The sequence below is a fragment of the Barbus barbus genome (assembly GCF_936440315.1).
Source record: "Barbus barbus genome assembly, chromosome: 10".
Taxonomy (NCBI): domain Eukaryota; kingdom Metazoa; phylum Chordata; class Actinopteri; order Cypriniformes; family Cyprinidae; genus Barbus; species Barbus barbus.
The window spans coordinates 11,932,122-11,948,296 of record NC_136738.1 but is presented as its reverse complement, the minus strand read 5'-3'; the positions used below and the strand labels follow the sequence as shown (position 1 = coordinate 11,948,296).

The 16,175-nt window shown below is 40.7% G+C and overlaps 1 long non-coding RNA gene across 1 annotated transcript in view; it reads left to right on the top strand.

Moving 5' to 3' along the window:
- The window catches only part of LOC306876556, a 31,311-nt gene that overhangs the window by 8,459 nt on the left and 6,677 nt on the right, over positions 1-16,175 (top strand). The window lies entirely within an intron of this gene.

Here is a 16,175-nt window from a genome sequence, read left to right as displayed (position 1 = left end):
AGGGAGTCAATCACATTGACTCTCCATGTTAAAATGCCCAACTTTACAGTAGAAAAAAACATGTTTACAGCCTGGTACAAAAATTTATTTTGGTCTATATAGCTAATTTTGCCCTTCGTGACAACTGTGAGGGGGGTGAATTTTTTTATAACTCATCCATTTAAATTATATTAAGCCTTAAACTTCTGCATAATTAAGGGCGTGGCCACTTGAGTGACAGGTTGATTGACGTTGCTGTCTCTATCTGCTGTCTGTTAGCCGTCACGTTACCTCAGCCGCTGAACTTGGCATCTCTGCCATGTTTCTGCTTTTGTTTTATACAGTCTATGGCTTTTTTCTTTATTATTTCTTAAAATTATTTAAGAAAATGGCTTGTTAATTGTACTAACAGACCGTCCAAGTCTAGGCTCCATTTTTTCCGGTGAGTGATATTGTAATGTAATTTTATTTATTAATTTATTTATTCTTTATAATTTTATTTAAAACTTAACTACACTCCAGAATCCGACAGACTGTGATTGGCTGTAACGTTAGGCCTGTAATTAACGTTACTGGTTAAGCGTTTTCCTCCAATAGAAAACTGTTAGGCTATAATACAAACTCTGTGGCTTAAAGAATTAAAACCGATTAAAACTGTTTTTAAAAGACGAAACTCAGTGAGAACATAATTAATAAAGCATACTACAGACAACCAGGCACCTCAGTTCCGCCCACGTCCCGCCTCATTGCCCATTTTGGATCATCCGGGAGTGACGCGCGGTGACGCGTTGCCAAGATGGCGGCGGTCGGCTCCGCCCACTTTAGGCTTCAAAAACGTTCTTCAGAAACCTACGAGTGACGTCACGGACACTACGTCCATTTTTTTTTACAGTCTATGGTTCAAACACTCAGTTCGGTTCACACTATATCAGTGAAGTGTCCGTGTGTGCGTGTGCGTGTGTATCGAACTGTTGTACCAGTCTGTGGCAACGACAACTTTGATGTGATGACTTGCGGTAACTTGAGATGACTTAATGAACAGCTGAGACAAGATAGTGAGATGTCGAAAGGATGGCAGGGCCATAAACAAAAAAACACAGAAAAGTTTCAGCGCGGCCCAGGAAAACTAAGGAACTTTCAACAAAATGGTGCAGCTCAGCCCAGCTCGCACGCGGCACGCATAAATCAAATGATCTGGATCACACAAAAAAAAAACGTCTTTCAAAAACAAATCTTCACCATTGACGATCGTCAGTCTCCCAAAAACGAATCACTCCTTCAAGATCGATCGATCAGCTCACATAAGCATTCTCGCGCACTGAAAAGTGCACTCAAATGATTCTCAGAAAAAAATGTCTCTCGTTCCAACACGGCCTGTAGATCACCCAGAAAAACAGCAGGACGCTCAAAAATATTTAGTCAGACTAACGGAAAAACAAGTGTTCTGAATGAAACTCACGGCTCTAGCAACTCTCTCTCATGCTCTCAGCCAGTCTCCAACACCATTCTTCGTCCGATGACGCAATCGACCGAACCTCTGTTTCAACTGCGTCTACAGTTTCACATGACAATGTTGATGTACACTAAACTCACGAAACTTAATCCAAACGTGCACCACTGTTTTACATTACAGCTTCAACGGAAAAATATCGACCTCTTGTACAGCAATCATGGCGTGTCTGCCTTGTAAAACTATTGCGCTCTCTTCTCCTTCCCAGACGTCTTTGCATCTCCCGCGAGCACGCCGGAGAAAGAAAAACCCGTCAAAATAAAAGTCCCCATAGAGAAAAATACCTCCGTTACATTCCCCCCTGCTAAACCCTGCCATACCATCGACATCTCCAGACAGCCTGCCCCTGGAACATAAACAGAACACAATTTAAAAGTGCAACATTGTACAAAATACATTCTTTTCAATCTCAAACAAGTTCAAACACAAGTTCATACATATTTCTCATCACAACCTCAGTTAATGTTTTTCTTCTTTCTACCTTATTTCATCAGATAATCAGCTCTATACCTCACAGGTAATTTACCACGATTTTGTCTTTGAGAGCGTCTGAGCTCTGGAACATTTTCACATTCCTCATCTGAAATGTCAGCATCATCAGAAACTTCTTGTACTCCCAACTCTACTTCAAGGGACCACATCTTGTACTACATTCTCCTGTTCTTGTGTTACACTCCCTCTTTGTTCTACATATTCTACACTATGTGTTCCTCCATGCTCCCATCCCATGTCTGAGCTGGATACACACGATTACTGTTTTGTTTGGGGGAAGAGTACGCGGTTCTGGCTATAGAGAAAGGCGGGTGCGAGCATTGTGACCAGTTCACAGTTAAGATGCTTCGCTCCCGTCTGAACTATTTCCAGTCTATTTCCTGCTTGACTGGCCACGTGAACAAGAGACCCCCAAACGTAGTAAGCTAGAGGATATGGGTAAAGCTTTCCAAGATGCAGGTCAGGCTGGTGCTGCGCTGCACACTATGGCACTGTTACAGGCATACCAGGCTGACCTGTTGAAGGATTTGAGTATGGGCAGTACCATCGACGAGGAAGCGTTCTCTGAGCTTCGTCGAGCCACAGATCTGTCTCTCCGTGCGACCAAGCAAACGGCCCGTGCCATCGGCCGTTCAATGAGTGCTTTAGTCAGCACGGAGAGGCACCTGTGGCTGAATCTGACAGGTATTAAAGAGAAAGATCGTTTGTTTCTGTTAGACTCCCCTGTTTCTCCCTCTGGTTTGTTTGGCGACTCCGTGAACACCGTAGTGGCCAGGTTTAAAGAGGTGAAGAAACACAAAGAACCATTCGTTCAGTTCATTCCTCGCCGCACTCAAGGGGAGGGGCCGTCTGCCACCCAGCCCCGCGCCGATCCTTCAAAAGCTAGGGAGGTTAAAAAGCAGAGCGTGGCGGAGCGTGCTCCCCCTCGTAGAGACTGGGGACAGGCTCGCCGCGCTCAGCAACCTCCCAAGCCAGACCTCAGGACTATTATTAACAAGAAGCGAAAGTCCTGATGGTCTGGCGCCCAATCTGGTGGGGGTAGTCCCCCGCGGGATGGGGCGCGTTCAAGATCTCTTCGCCCCTTCCCGCTACCCTCACGAAACCACTCCAAGCGTACCAATTTCGGGTTCTTCCATTCGGCCTAGCCTTGTCACCCCGCACATACACAAAATGCATGGATGCAGCACTGGCTCCATTACAACTCCAGGGCATTCGCATTTTGAATTACATCGACGATTGGTTAATATTAGCACAATCGGGAGAGATGGCGCTCCAACACAGAGACATCGTGTTAGCTCATCTAGTTTCTCTAGGGTTGAGACTCAACACCAAGAAAAGTGTTCTTTCTCCTGTCCAGAGAACGACTTATCTCGGGATCGTTTGGGATTCGATCACGATGCGGGCACAACTATCTCCCGCTCGTATCGAGACCATTCGGCAGACCATGAGCAAAGTCAGGCTAGGCCAAGATCGCACTGTTCGTCAGTACCAAAAGATGTTAGGTTACATGGCTTCAGCATCCACGGTGATTCCTCTGGGGCTGTTGCACATGAGACCGTTTCAGTTGTGGCTGAAAGCCAGAGGATTTCATCCAAGATCCAATCCTCAAAGGCAAATAAAAGTGACGCGCTGTGGGCTTCGTACACTATCTCTGTGGCTCAGACCCCGGTTCCTCGCCTTGGGTCCCACTTTAGGGGCGCCGTGTCGTTGCAGACTGCTAACGACGGACGCCTCCTTGATGGGCTGGGGAGCGGTCTTAGATGGCCGTCCAGCTCAAGGGGAATGGGAGGGCCATCAGCTCGATTGGCACATCAATTGCCTCGAGCTGATGGCTCGTATTTCTGGCTCTGAAATATTTTCTCCATCAATTGAGGGGCTGTCATGTCCTAGTGCGGGTGGACAACACAGCAGCAGTCTCTTATATAAATCACCAGGGAGGTCTGCGCTCACGCAATCTGAACAGAATAGCGAGGCAGATTTTTCTCTGGGCCCAGGACAAGTTCCTGTCACTCAGGGCAGTATACATTCCAGGGCATTTGAATGTGGGAGCAGATTTACTGTCCAGGCAGACACTACCGACGGGGGAATGGAAACTCCACCCGGAAGTAGTGAAACAGATTTGGACAAAATTTTACAAAGCGGAGGTGGACCTCTTCGCCTCACTACAGACAGCGCAATGTCCCCTCTACTTCTCTCTGAGTCACCTAGCTCCACTGGGTCTGGATGCGATGGCCCAAGATGCGCCTGTATGCGTTTCCTCCAGTTTCTCTGCTCCCGGGAGTTCTAGCCAGAGTTCGCCAACAAGGGTCTTGCCTCTTGCTGATAGTGCCACGTTGGCCGAACAGAGTGTGGTTCTCGGAGATAATATCTCTCCTCGGCGGCTCGCCATGGGCGATTCCGGAGAGGAGTGACCTTCTGTCTCAGGCGGAGGGCACGATATTCCATCCCAGGCCCGACCTGTGGAATATTCACGTTTGACCCCTGATGGGAACCAACTGAGGTACACTGGGATTTCGCCTGCCGTTATTGAGACCATTCTGAGTGCTAGAGCTTCCTCCACTAGACAAAGTTATGCCAATAAATGGGGTGTTTTTGAAAGGTGGTGTGTTTTACACAATGTAGATCCAGTAAACTGCCAGGTTGCTTCAGTTCTGGACTTCATGCAGGAGAAATTATCAACAGGCACATGCCCTGCTACTCTTAAGGTTTATGTGGCCGCTCTTTCGGCTTGCCACGCCTTGGTAGACGGGGCGCCACTCGGGAGACATCCTCTGCTCTCTCGCTTCCTTCGGGGGGCCAGGCGACTGAGGCCTCCTGTAAAAACCAAGATCCCTTCATGGGACTTAGCTACAGTTCTCGGGGGTCTGGTTGAAACCCCCTTTGAACCTATAGAATCAGTGTCTGATAAACTTCTGACTCTAAAAATGGTTTTTCTCATGGCAATAACTTCCTTGAAGAGAATTGGGGTGGAATGGTGAGTTATTTTGCATCCACATCCTGATTACCTGCCTAAGGTTCCATTTTCGGTTGTACATCCGGTCATTCTAGAGGCCTTCTGCCCTCCACCGTTCACAACGCCGGAGCAGGAGAAATCTCATAGACTGTGTCCAGTCCGTGCTCTTCAGGCTTACATCCACCGCACTAGCCAGTGACGTAAGTCAGAGCAACTGTTCGTCTGTTATGGTGGTAGTAACAGAGGAGCAGCTGCCACCAAGCAGACCATGTCTCATTGGGTCAGGGATGCTATTGCTCTTGCTTATGAGGCGCGCGGTCAAGCTTCGCCTATAGGTCTTAGGGCTCACTCCACCAGGGGGGTCCCCTCCTCTAGTGCTTTGGCAAGGGGTGCCCCCTTACAACAGGTTTGTGATGCGGCAGGTTGGTCCTCTCCGCACACATTCATAAGATTTTATAGTTTGGATGTTCATGCCACTCCGGGCTCTCATGTCCAGTACCGATACATCACTTAAAATGTACTCAAGTAAAAGTAAAAGTCCACAATTTTTAAACTACTCAAAGTACAATTACTGATAAAAACTACTTAATTACTGTAACGTGAGTATTTGTAATTCGTTACTTCACACCACTGATGGGGATGAACTCAGAAACAATGCGCACATTTCTGTGTGAGTTTGTTGTGATCGGAAGGGATTTAAAGTCTGCTAGTGGGTGATCCTCAGTCGTTAAGTGTATGATACCTGGTGTTTTAAAAAAATGTGTTCACATTTTAAAAGTCATGTAGTGTATTCCAGCCTTTAATTGCTTTTTGATCTGATCTTATACAGCAGGTTTCTGATGGACGACATGCCTCTTTCATCATTGGGCAAAAACAGTTATGTATAGATTGTTACATATAGTTATGTCTGGATTTTCTCATCTTAAAGCTGTTAAAATAAGTCATTAGACATTTTATAAAGATTAACTTAAAGTGATAATCATCAGTTAATATTTAAAGTCTATTTATGAAATATTTACATAGATGTTCAATGTGGAAGAGCTTAAAGAGAGCACACTGAGCTTAATTGGAGCAGCAACAATTTTTAATACCTTTCATGTAATATTTATTAAAATAACAAGATTTTGCTAAATAAATAATCTAGTTCATGTACTAAGTTCAAACATATTTTAATATGAACAACTATTATTAACGATATCTATGAAATTATTTACAAACCCTTTTCTTATTGATGTCACACTGAAGCTGTGTGATTTTCATAGTAGTGCACCCTTTAAGCTCACCTTAAAATAAAATGAAATCTTTAGAAATTACAGAACTGTAAAACCATAGACCAGCAATAAACTGTCAGTTTATAATATTATGGATGTAAAAGTACAAGCCAGTAATGCCTGTGAAGTAATATGTTAGCGTAGAGCACAATCTAATACAGCTAGTCAGTTAACTGTGTTCTTTAGCATCTGTGTTATGTTGCTAAAACTATCTTTTGGATATAATGTAATTATTTCCCACATCCAAGTTCCAGGTTATAATATGCAAAAGTCTAAACATTAATCTCTTAATTTTACAGTAAGTGGTGAAACTTACCCAAAATAAAGGCTTAAACATCTAAAATACGCACATTGAAAGGGCTCCTGTTTTGGTGAAAGTAATAGCTGCCAGACAGTGTGAACACATAGAGACCCATATCTCAGTGTGTAATGATCTGACTGACTTGAAATTACAGGAGGTACTGTATGTAGTAACAAACACATCAATTGGTTAAAATAGTAAGTAGGATAATAAATTATTTTTTCTTTTTATAATCCGAGCTCAAAAATGAATGTGCTTAATGGGTATGTGAGCTTAATAGGTACGTTTACCCTAGTGGTTATTTTGGGAAAATCTCAGGCATTTTGAGCAGTAGGATTATAAAAATATTATTATACTTAATATTTAAATTAAATTAAGTAGCCTATAAAATTGCAAGATAAATCTATCTATCAGTACTATTTTACTTAAGTACATAAAAAAAATCGAGTACTTTTTGTACTTTCACTCGAGTAAAAATTATTTTATTATACATATTTGTACTTTTACTCAAGTAAAACTTTGTCCACCACTGCTCTGAAGCTTGTCATGTTGTGGGTGGTGCTAATTTATCTGGGGGCAGTTGTGGCCTAATGGTTAGAGAGTCGGACATTTAACCCAAAGGTCACAGGTTCGAGTCTCAGGTCCAGCAGGGATTGTAGGTGGGGGTAGTGAATGTCCAGCGCTCTCTCCACCCTCAATACCACGACTGGAGATGAGACCCTTGAGCAAGGCACCAACTGCTTCCCGGGTGTAGCAGCATTGGCTGCCCACTGGTGTGTGTGTGTGCACCTGGGTGTGTTAAATGGGTCAAATTCCGAGTACGGGTCACTAGGGTTAGGTATCGTTTGGGGTTTTTTCGCTACCGGTGCCAAAACGGTACCAGTGCCTAAACGGTGCCTGAACCGATACTTATAAAAAAAATTAATAAAAAAAAATAAATACAAAAAAAGACCAATTAATAATTGGATTGGCCATTAGCATTAAAGAATTAGTTCACTTTTAAAAAAACTTTTGCTGATAATTTACTCACCTCCATGTCATCCAAGATGTCCATGTCTTTCTTTCTTCAGTCGAAAAGAAATTAAGGTTTTTGATGAAAACATTTCTCCATATAATGGACTTCAATGGGACCCAAACGGTACTCGGTACTTCCACCTACCTCAACCGTGACCTTTTCAACGCAATTGCGTATTACGTGACGTCACGAACGCGCATCACAGAACAGAGCAAGGCGAGCATTTGTGCTTATAAAACTTAAACTTTTTTATTTATTTTTGAAATGACCGATCGTTTCGCTAGATAAGATGATTCGCCTGATGATTCATCGTCTGGTATCGTTTAAAGCCCTTTGAAGCTGCACTGAAACTGTCATTTGGACCTGAACCGTTTGGGTCCCATTGAAGTCCGTTATATTGAGATGTTTTCATCAAAAACCTTAATTTCTTTTCGACTGAAGAAAGAAAGACATGGACATCTTGGATGACATGGAGGTGAGTAAATTATCAGCAAAAGTTTTTTTTAAAAGTGAACTAATCCTTTAAACACAATGTCTTTTTCACTCATACTGGATGCCAGAGGGCGCCCTCGCACAAAAAAAATCCACATATCCAGTCACAGAAGTAGCAGAACTCACAAAGCTCCAGGAAATAATAAACACTTGACTACGACAATGTATAGTTTATCTGTGTTATTCAAGCCATCTCTGGTATTTTCATGATAATTAAGTATATTTATAATCCATTGCTAATCAATGTATTTGTAGCTTATGGAACATTTTCTGCCTCATTCTGTGACAAGAATCTACATCAGATCACAAAAGAAAGCATTTAACTGGTTTTGTGGACTAACAAAATGGACTATAATGTTCTATTTTGGTGGACAACAGGTTTTAAAAATGTGAATACAAGAGAATTTTAGCTTTAGGCATTTTAATTTAAGCATGTTTAGCTAGGGCTGCTCGATTATTACAAAAATCATAATCACGATTATTTTGGTCAATATTGTAATCACAATTATTTAAAACGATTATTAGTGGGCCATATGACCAAAACTTTATATAAAAGATTTATTAAAAGATAGTGATATATATCAAATATTTATTTTCTGTAAATAAGGTTGCTATGACATCTACATTTTAGAGACCAGCGAAATGTCACAATTCTCAATACCACAGCACCAGAGTAACTAATATTAGTTAAAAAAACAACAACAACAACAAAGAAGGTCCTCAAAATTATTGAAAATAATTTAACTGCCAGTAATAAGAAAGCAAAGGAATACAATAGAATAAAAAACATACAAATGAAACAAACTGTGCTTTAAGGTTTTTTTAATGCTAGTCTAAAGTAGCTATTCAGTAGCTATTCAATAACCTAATGTAAAATAAAACAGCATAGTCTCCACTGTAAGAATTAAACTTCCTTTGTTTCTTATTAAAGCTACAAAAGTCCTTAAGTCAAGAGCAGTGAGTGATTTTGAATTTGTCTTTTGTTGTTTGATTATTAATATCATAAAGCACACAGTCGGCAGCAGGAATATAGCCCGCTGTCGCTTTAAGAGCCGCATGGATCCAATTTACTGTTATACAAATATTTTCATTCTCAACTCTTCACATTCATGTATTACATAACTGACGAGGGTTTAAATGAATAATCACTAAGCGCAGCATTTTGACACATTTTTGTGTGTACGTATTTGACCGTTTAGGCACTAAAAGATGACTACGTATCCGTGTTGTGTTTTGTCTCTGAGCGCATACACAGTAATCTTCCTGATCAAGTGCATGTTCTCTGTCATGCTTTTATAAACAAAAATAAATCTAGTCAACTTAAATCATGCACATCCCATTTTGCAAAAGTCTCAAAAGATTTGTTGCAAAAGATTTTACTGATTTGCACGTGAAATTGGCCTTATGGAGGAACAAAAGAGCATCGCTGGAAAGGGTGCGGAATGGGGCACAATAATAGTTTTATCTCGATTACTAATTGTTGGAGGCCGAAATTGAAATCAAATCTGAATTTCGATTAATTGCACAGCCCTATGTTTAGCTAAGCTAGCTAATGGAAGGCCACCAGAGCAAGTGCAATTTCTGCATTCACGCGCTCCTCGGATGCTCTCATTTACTGAGTTGTGCTTTTAAGTTGGAATGTGAAAACAGCACACTCGCGTTACTACAAAGATTTGTTGGACTTGTATTATTAGAGCTTTCCAACTTGAATTGACATGCATTTTCTCAGTTGGGAAATAATTTTTCACGTGCGGTGCTGCTGATGATGCTTCTTACATTCGTGCTTCATGCTTCATCTAACACTCAGGCATGGCACCGAAATGAGGCACCGAAATCTGCATTCTGATTCGGTTTTAGTACATACTAGTTACATGGGTATCGGTCAGGGTTAAGTTTTGTTATTTAGTGTAGGTGTAGTATTGCTGAGGGAAAATAAAATAAAAATTAAAGAAAAGTTGTTCCAAACCTGTATGAGTTTTCTTCTGAACACAAGATATTTTGAATGTTTGCAACCAAACAGTTGCTGGTAGCCATTGACATCCATTGATTTTTTCTTCTTCTTTCTTTATTTTCCTTCTCCATACTGTGGAAGTCAGTGGCTGCCTGCAACTGTTTGGTTTGCTTCAAAATACCTTTTTTTTTTTTTTTTTTTTTTTTTTTTTTTTTTGGCGCTATCCCTTTATAGTTCATCTATACAGTTATTCAAGTCCAATTCAAAGTCCAAGTCCAAAATTGTACGCGCCCTGTTCACACCTTTATAAAATCACCAAACTAGGTGTGTTGTAAGTGTAGAGACAGTTTGGGGCCCTGATGTGTAATTTAAGGGCCAACTAGGCACCAGCTGTGGAATGTTGCAAATGACAACCACACAATTGTACTGCTGCTGGCAATTGGATTTGGCCCCTTTGTACAGAGTACAAATGACAGCGATTTGAAGCCTTTAAATGACACTTGTAGTCAGTGTTCCCTACCACAACAGCATGCCCCTCACTTCATGCAACTGTCTCTAATAAACACTTGGACAGACGTTTTGGCCATTGGCAGCATGTCACCACTAGATCCCATGAATTTTATTCAAATTTTTGCTTGGAATGCATTGAGAGTCAAGGTTCTATAGTCATGGGAGAACCGACAAATCAAGTAATTTAGAGTGTAAATTCTATTTTTTATTTTTTTTTGGAGGGTCTTATTGGCAGTGTTGGGAAGGTTACTTTGGAAATGTAATGGGTTACAGTCACTAGTCACTGTTATTTGTATAGTGCTTTTAACAATGCAAATTGTGTCAAAGCAGCTTTACATCAGCTTGATATAATGCTGGGTGGCTTTATATCAGCTTTACAGTATTTAGACGGGGAAATAGTGTGGCGAAAGTGTAATTCTCCTCTGACCAGACAAAATCAGCAGTTTAAATCTAGGCTAAAGCAGAGTCAGATTGTGCAAAGGACTCAACTGGTTCCTGTGGTCTTGTCCCGATGGCTGTCTAGGAGACAGGGTCTTCACTGGGGATCAGTCTCTGGGGCTCATCTTGTTGTCCTGGTCTCCGCTGACGTTCTGGGCTGTAGAGGTCATCTGTAGGTGCTGATCCACCATCTGATCTGGATACGGACTGGATCTGGGTGACTGCAGTGACCATCTGGTCTGGATACAGACTGGATCTGGTGACTACAGTGACCTCGGAATAAGAAAGAAACTAATATTACTAATATTAGCGTAGATGTCATCCTTCTAATGATGTAACAAGTACATTGGGTGTTTTGGGAAGTGTTTCCGGTTCCGGCTGACCTAATTCAGGGGTGTCCAAACTTTTTTCACAGGGGGCCAGGTGCAAAAAAATGTGAGATGTTCTTCGGCCACATGGCTGTAAAAAAAAAAAAAAAAAAAGAACAACTACTATTAGAAAAGCTAACTGATTATTGGCATTAATTTGTCCTTGTCTGCTTATATGTTAAATATGCTATTCTCTAAAAATATTATGTGTGTGTAAATAAATATTTTTATATTATATACATCTTTAACCTAAGAATCATTACAATATATAGCTTTCAATATTTTTTTTTACTCACCATTTACTTATTAATGTGAACAGTGATGTTGTGCCTTGGATTTCAGAATTGATGTCAAGTCAGGAGTAAGTCATGTAGTAGAGAGACGAAGCAGATCACAGTCAGTCAGACTGACTCTTGTTCAGCGTCATCAGCGAAAATGTTTGCTCACATATGTATGTGGAGCCAAATGGACTTATCATCCTTTGTGCATGACGTTTGATTAAGTAAAACTTGGACAGGGGAAGAAGCTGGTGGCGGGAGAACCATCGCACTGAAGTTCTATGAATTCCAGCTGCACATTCTCTTGTACTTCTTCTACATTAACAGAGAAAGGGTTTGAGAACAGTTGATGTCGTTATCAATAGCGGAAAAGTCTTGAAAACGCTGATGAAATTCTGTGATTAGGGATGTGAGCACTGTCGAATATTTTTCCATTTTTCCAGGGATGTTGGAGTCTGACAAACTCGAGATGATTTCGGACAAACTAGGAAAGTGCACAGCATTGCGGTCACTGATTTGTCTTAGATTCACAGCAGAGGATTTCAAGTGTGCATACATTTCCGATATTAGCTGGTCCTTGCCTTGCAAGCTTTTATTCAGTTTGTTCAGGTGACTGCTCAAATCAACTAAAAAAGCAAGGTCTGCCAGCCAGTCAGGGTCATTGAGTTGATCAAGTGTCAGATTTTTTTCTTTCAAAAACTGGTCAATTTCAGACTGCAGTGAATAGAACCACTGTAGAGCAGAGCCGCGACTCAGCCACCGCACGTTAGAGTGATATATTATGTCACCATATTTTGCATCAATATCAGACAGAAATGCCCTGAATTCTCTGTGGTTGAGTGCTCTTGAACGAATCAAGTTTATAGTTTTCACTACAGTGGTCATCACATCATCCATCTGGATGGCTTTGGCACAGAGTGCTTCCTGGTGCCAAAGCCATTCCATTCTGCTCGCCGATCACGGTTGGTGCTCTATCCGTTGTATTGCCACAGAGCTTTGTCCAAGGGAGATTCATGTTTTCAATCGCACATGATACGGCTTCAAAAAGATATTTTCCCGTTGTTGTACTCTTAAGGCTCTTCATATCAAGAAGCTCTTCTGAAATGCAAAAATCACTGTCCACACCTCGCAAAAAAATCAACAGCTATGGAATCAGTGCTGTCATCGCACGCAGTTTTATAAAAATCAAACGTGGGTACTTTGTCTGTCACTTGTTCTTTTAGATTTGCCGACAAGTCTTCAATTCTCCGTCCGACTGTGTTTCTTGAAAGACTGATATTTTTAAAAACTTGCATCTTTTCTGGGCAAATTATAGTGGCACCGTTCATCAGACACTCCTTTATAAGTTCGCCTTCAGTGAAGTTTTTCGTGTCGCACTATTAGGTGAGCTACCTCATAACTAGATAATGTTGAATTTTCCTGTGCTTTATTAGCATGAAATTTTTTTTGTTGTTGAGCTAACAAGGCAGGTGACAATTGTTTCACCTTTTGATTGTGCTCGGCACCAGTGTAAGAATTGAAAGACTGATGTTTTGTTTCATAATGTCTTTTAATATTATATTCCTTCATCACCGCAATGGACTCCTGGCAAATTAAACAGACACATTTCCCGCTCACCTCCATGAAAAAATATTCATTTCCCCATCGTGTCTGAAATCTCCTGCATTCACTTTCGATTTTCCTTTTTTTTTTTTGTTGCGCCATGACTTAGCAAAATGTGACGAACAATAATTTCTAGTTTTTAGCCTCTTAATTTGAACGTAGGCCTACGTCTGACTAACTGCATTGGCTGCATGTGATAGCTACACCTGATGGGTATTTAGTGAATTTCATCTATTTCTTCTTATAAAGGGCCAGATTTGTATTATATTTTTAAATCACTCGCGGGCCGCCACTGCCACCCCTGACCTAATTAATGCAGTCTAACAATCCTTTAACAGATTTGAATTATAGAAATGTGATCGTGTATTATGTGTAAGCCAGGTTAAAGAGATGGGTCTTTAATCTAGATTTAAACTGACAGAGTGTGTCTGCTTCCCGAACAGTGTTAGGTAGATTGTTCCAGAGTTTGGGCGCTAAATAGGAAAACGATCTCCCACCCGCAGTTGATTTTGATATTCTAGGTATTATCAAAGGGCCAGAGTTTTGAGATCGCAGCGGACGTGAAGGACTATAGTGTGATAAGAGCTCACTTAAATACTGAGGTACCTTATAGGTAATTAGCAAGATCTTAAAGTGTTAACGATGTTTAATAGTGAGCCAGTGCAGAGTTGACAGAACTCATACTTCCTGGTTCTAGTAAGAACTGTAGCTGCTGTATTTTGAACCAGCTGGAGTTTAATAAACGTGCAGGACAACCACCCAGTAAAGTATTCCAGTAATCTAGCCTCGAAGACATGAATGCATGAATTAATATTTCTGCATTTGAGCATCCTGGGCCTCCATAACACCTCAGCAGTGCCACAGGCTGATTGCCTCCATGCCACGCCGCATTGAAGCAGTCATTTCTGCAAAAGGATTCCCGACCAAGTATTGAGTGCATAAATGAACATAATGGCCATTCTTTTATTGGTCGGATGAAATATGCAAATTTTTTGAGATTTGAGGTTTTCATGAGCTGTATGCCAAAATCATCAATATTAAAACAATAAAAGGCTTGAACTACTTCAGTTGTGTTGTAATGAATCTAAAATATATGAAAGTCTAATGTTTATCAGTACATTACAGAAAATAATGAACTTTATCACAATATGCTAATTTTTTGAGAAGGACCTGTAGTTGTGATGAGACTACCTTTTCTAATATCTTTGACAGAAAAGGGAGATTTGAGATCGGTCTGCAATTAATTAATTCTTTGGGGTTAAGTTTTGGTTTTTTTAATGAGAGGCTTAATAACAACCAGTTTGAAGGTTTTTGGGACATATCCTAATGACAATGATGAGTTAATAATATTCAGAAGAGGATCTAATACTTCTGGAAGGACCTCTTTTAGGAGCTTAGATGGAACAGGGTCTAAAATACAGATGATTAACAACCCAGGCTCATTGGAAATACGTGACTCTGCATACATTTCTGCAGAACCTGAAATGCGTATCTCCAGGTACAATTCACTGCACTTTTCGGGTGAAACGTCCACTAGAGGCGCTGAATTGTTTCAACTTTTCCCCGTTTCAGTTTCAGGTTAGAAAGCAGACAATATTAGTAACTAATGTTCTGTCGTCTCAGTTTACACTAATTGTAATATAAATTAATTAATTGTAAGCTTTTGAGTTGCCAAAGATGTGTGTCTGGGGATAAACGTGTTATTTCTTACTTTCAGAGTGGATCGCACTTTGCTGAAGTAAACACTAGGCCTATAGTTTAAGGCGGATATATAATAAAAAAGGGACTTAGTCTTTTGGTAAACAACTTAACTTACCTCGGACAATTGCCCCGTTAACAGAACAATGAAAGATTAAATATGTGTATGTTTTAGTATTTCTGTGATTTAGCCAAGTTAAAGTTTGGAATTCGCGCGCATATGACCATGTTGGTTACGTGACAAATGTGCACAAAACTTGTTGGCAAACTATTATTATACGCCAGCGATTAATTTGTATTTGTGTACTCTCTGTTGCCTCGAGAATGGGTTAACTGTAATTCGAACATATATAAGATGTAGAAATGATACGTGGAAAGCAATAATTGACTTTGTCGGAACATAAAGTATTTACGTCAAGTGGTTTTATTATGTAACATTACTCTGTGAAACGTACAGTAAGTCTACTGGCGGACAGCCGCTTAATTTGCCCCTAGTAAATTAAATATTACAAATTAACCCTATAATCTCAGTTAATATTAGGGGTGGCACGGTTCGCGGAAAAAAACCGAACCGCACGGTTCTCCACACACGGTTCGGCACGCGCTAGGACCGCGGTTCAACTGAATTCTGACAACGCATGTGGTTTGTTATAAATAACACAAATAGGGTTCGGCTAATGTATGTTTCTGTTAATGGATGCGCATTCTGGCTTCCCAGTACATTATAACAACAGCGATGAGAAATAAAAAATAAGTGGACAAATCATTCACTCTTGTTCAATGCGAGTGCGTATGCTGGAATATGAGCATTTATTCCGTCATCACCCGGGTGCTGATAGCGCGCGCACAGGTGAGACCTGAACAGCACACGTTGATATCGGTGTTTAGACTAAAGTCATGTAAGCTTTGCCAGCTCAAATATTTAAGAGCCAGAGGACGCGAGCTCGCGCGCGCAGTGAGAAGATTTGTGCGTGCACTCATCAGAAGCGCACAAACCTGCGCCTCAGAACGCGCGCAAATATGAAGCTCTCTCTGAAGTATTGTGTTTTAATGGATAAATTCACACAAAATTCTGTCAAAATACCCGTTTTGGTAAGTATCCTATAGCAGACATAGCCGGCTGGGCGTACAGTATCAGTGCTTTCTCTTAAAGTGACAGTTAATATTAAATAAACAGCAACAACAAAGAAATCACTCACTGCTCTTGATTGAATCGCTTTTGTAACTTTAATAAAGAGTAATCTTTAATTTATACAGTCAAATATGCAATGCTGTTTTACCTTTGATTACTTTAATCGTACTTCAATTTCTGTACCT